Here is a 4024-nt window from a genome sequence, read left to right on the forward strand (position 1 = left end):
TGCCTTTGACTGGCCACATCCCTCACCCTGCGTAGCCCCACCAGCCTGCCGAAGACTTGCTCCCCTCACTGTCCATCAGTTTTCCTGCACAGGACGAGGACTTCAGCTACTACAAGGTATTTGCAGAGGTGTTGGGATTGGTCTCTTCTCAGGTGACAAGTGATAGGACAAGAGGAAATGGCTTGAAATTGCAGCGGGGGAGGAAGAATTTCTCTACCAAAGGGGCTGTCAGGGGTTGGAACAGGCTGCCCAGGTCAGTGGTGGAGTCACCATCCCTGGAGGTATTTAAAAGGCGTGTAGATGAAGTGCTTAAGGACATGATCGAGAGGTGGGCTAGGTAGACTTAGGCTGTGGTTGGACTCAGTGATCTAAGGGGTCTCTTCCAACCCAGGCGATTCTATGGTGCTAGGCCGCAAGGTGTGAAGCTGTACATTCAGAGTGGCCTGCTGGCTGGCCTGGTCAGACGGGGTTAGCTGTGGGGGGGAAAAGAAGGATGAGGAAACAGCCAACCTCAGGTTTTTCACTGAGATGACAGCTGAGCCCAGGTGAAGCTTTACAGAGTAGCTCCCTTGACTTTTTCCTTCCCTCTGTGAGCAGACGTTGCTGTGGTCCTGATTCCAGCCGGGGGTTGCTGTGGTCCTGATTCCAGCCGGGGCTGAAAATGCTCAAAACCACTAAGAAAGCTTTTCCTTGTTAATCAGTAGAATGACTCTCCCCAGAACAAGCTTTCTCAAGATAACTTTGAGTGCTGCAGCCAAATCCTGCAGATCAAAGCCCTCTGAGAGATGGTGCAGATAAACATGCAAGCTTGAGGATGCTTATCTGAACCAATCTCCAAACCTCGAAAGCCTTGAGAAAAATGAAGAGTGCTGAGCAGGGTCACTTCGTGTTGCTCCACAAAAAGCCGGGCAGTGTTACAGGTGATGCCTTCACCCCAGCTACGCATGGGCGGTCACTCGAGCAGCCCCTCTCCCAGTGAATACACTGGAGCTGCTCTCCTGGCGCATCAGGAGACCAGTACGAAAGCAAGACCTGATGGTGTGGTGGTGGAATTGGTGGGGGCTGGAAGGCTTTGCCAGCTTTGCCTTCAGATTGATTCATGTGGGAGAGATCTGGGGGAAGTTCAGAGGAACTTTCTGGGGGTGGGGGATTGGGAGCGGCTGGAGACGTGCTGTGTTAGTGTCTGCAAGAGGAAAAACCCAGTTGATTTCCAGAGTGAGAAAGGATCTGTTGGTGCCTTTTTCTCCTTGAATGCACCATGGCACTGATGGTTTCACAGTCAGAATGACAGGGTTTCTTTGCCATCAGGGAAATTTGAAGGGGTGGAGGTGGTAGATGCTAGAGGAGGTTGGGCTGAAGGGATTTCCTATGAGGCTAAGGGCAACCAGGCCTGTCCTGCAAGGCCCACTGGGTTTAGAGACTGGCATGTGGGAACTAGGGGCCTCTAGCACTTGTGTTGTTGGCTTACAGGAATATTTGCTGGAACAGTAGTGAGACGGATTCATTGGGGTGTGAAAAGTCAGCATGGTGAGGAGATATGGTGCTCGCTTGGGTTAGGTGCTTTCAGAGGTTGGTTGAGAATGGTGTGTGTTGAGTATTCATGCTCATTAGACTTTATTAGCAACAAAAGCAGAGGCAAAGATGAGAAGAATTCACACTAGGGTCCCTTCAGAGTGCCTTCCCGTTGGGCAAAAGGGTGCCCTGGGAAGGAGACGTTTAAGAAATTAATAGAAATAGGGGAAATCCATTGCATGCTCAGTGATGGTCACCAGCAGGCATGTGATGTTTCTGCACCTTGGTGGTGCTTGGTGGGTAGGCCAGAGGTTGAAAGTGGTTGCCAACATCCCAGTTGGATTAAGTCTCTCTGCTGACCTCCAGACTGAAGTGGCAGCTTGTCTGTGGTGGTTAACATTTCTTCCTTTCAGAAAGCCTTCGGGCTCCCTGAGTATGTGCTGAGATTCCCCATGTAGACTAGTACATTTGATTTACTTTATAACTGAGAATTGTTAATAGGGATTTAATTACTGTTGTGGAAATAACCTCAACAGCGAGTGGTATAATGCTTGAAGCAACTGGAGGCCTTAATGTGTGTGGAGCTCTGTGTGGACACACTTAAAAACCCCACACTGCTTTATTTGAGTTAATAAAAGCAAATTGTAGCTACTGTTTCAGAAATATTGATAGATTTGTACTAATCTTTTCATAGCTGAGATCAGATAGCAGCATGCTCTCATAACACCATGGTCGGCTTCGTCATGAAGCTGGGTGAAGGTGCTGCTGGGCACACCCAGATGTTAGTCCATCCCAGGAAGGAAGCTTTGCAGGTCCAGGGAAGTTCCTTGTCAATACTTTTGAGTGTGTTGCACAAGCCGGGCTGCTGTTTGCTGACACCTTGCAGGTGGTTGGTCTCCCATGTCTTCCTGCGGTGGTGAAGGGTTGGCAGTCAAAGCTCAGCCAGGCTCTGCATCTGGTCCAGGTAGGACAAACCTTTCACTGTGGCGTTGTCATGACCTGTGTGGAGTTCACCGCTGCTGCAGAAGACAGTGTCCCTGGCCACTGTGGGAGGTGTCTTCCAGCTCACCAGGGATGTGTCCTGGACCATGGAGATGTCAGAAAATGGGAGTGGTTGACCAAGCTGACATCCCTGCAGTTGGAGCCCTGAAGCTGGCATGGTCTTTCCCTCTTGACAGCCAGTAGTTTTGTTCTGCCTCTGCCTTGTTGGTGCAGATGCAGGTGCTGTTGCACTGCGAAGCCAGGCGGTTGCTGCACCTCATCTGAGCCTGATTTCTAGCTAACAGTCAGCTTTTGGAAACATGGCTTTCGGGAGCCTGAGCCTGTGAAACAGGGTGCTCCTTTTCTTGGACTGTCCTTACAGTCTTGTTTAGCTCAGGATCACTGATTAGTGCTGGTTTTAGGCTCACAGAGATGAGATTCTTGCAGCTGCGAAGCAGTGGGGAAGCCTCTTCCAGGAGCACACTTGCGGTTTTAGTTGTACTCTTCGGCAAGTAGGGCATTATTGCACTTGTCTACCTGTGCTGCATCACCTCTTACACACCAGTGTGCATGATATATGCACAATTGATATTATATATTATATTTATTTTCGGGAGGGTAACTGGTACACCCTCCAATGAATGTCACAAGGTGAGGAAAGGTGAGGAAGAAGCAGTCAGCACAAAAGCCTGGGGAAGGGATGCTGCCCAAAGGCTCAGTGATGAGAAGACTGAGTTTTATGTCCAGGACTTGTTAAGGCCATACCCTAAATGAGCAGGATGTCTGTGAACCCTGAGTGTCTGCAGGGAGCCACACATGGAAGCAGAGCAGAGCTTGGGAGGATCCTGGAAAGCACTGTGAGACCTGTGTTTGGCTCATCCCCGTGGGGCACATTGCCTTAAATTTTCTTGGTCTTTGCAAGAGCTTATTTACCTAGGCTCATGGATGCATGGCCAGGTGGAAGGTAGGTATGATTTAAGTGAATGCCCAGCCTACACCAGGTCTTGGAGCAAGGCTTGACAGGCACACACATTGTGCTACAGGCTGTGTTTTGCCACGGGGATGTCCAGCAGCTTTCCCAGATCCACTGGGTGTTTTGGTGTCTCTGGGAGAATGAGATTTCAGTCTCTGGCTGGAGAGTATGGTCTAGCAGTTTGTCTTGCCTAGGAGAGTTTGTCCACCAAGGAGGATCTGACTCTGAGCCAGTGGAGTTGGCTCTAGGTGGGATAGGTTGGGTAACAGAAAACATATGTGACTTTGGTTCTAAAAGCGTGCTATTTTATCATAGCTACCTTTGGAAGATAAGGTTGTTAAAAGCCCGTGTGTGTGGAGTGGTGGTGGCTCTCTTTTAGGGCACTGAATTACTCTGCAATGCAGGTATCTGCCGATGGAGGAGGAGGCGGCACATGTAAGTGGAGCTGTTACTACCCCACCTCAGTGCTCAGTCCTTCCTCAGTCCCGCTTGTCCAACATGGAAGGGGCCAGGCAAAGCGTGGGTGTCCCCCAGGAATAAAGCCTTTCTCTCCTGGCC

This window comes from Gallinula chloropus (assembly GCF_964237585.1).
Source record: "Gallinula chloropus genome assembly, chromosome: 10".
In the NCBI taxonomy this organism is placed as follows: domain Eukaryota; kingdom Metazoa; phylum Chordata; class Aves; order Gruiformes; family Rallidae; genus Gallinula; species Gallinula chloropus.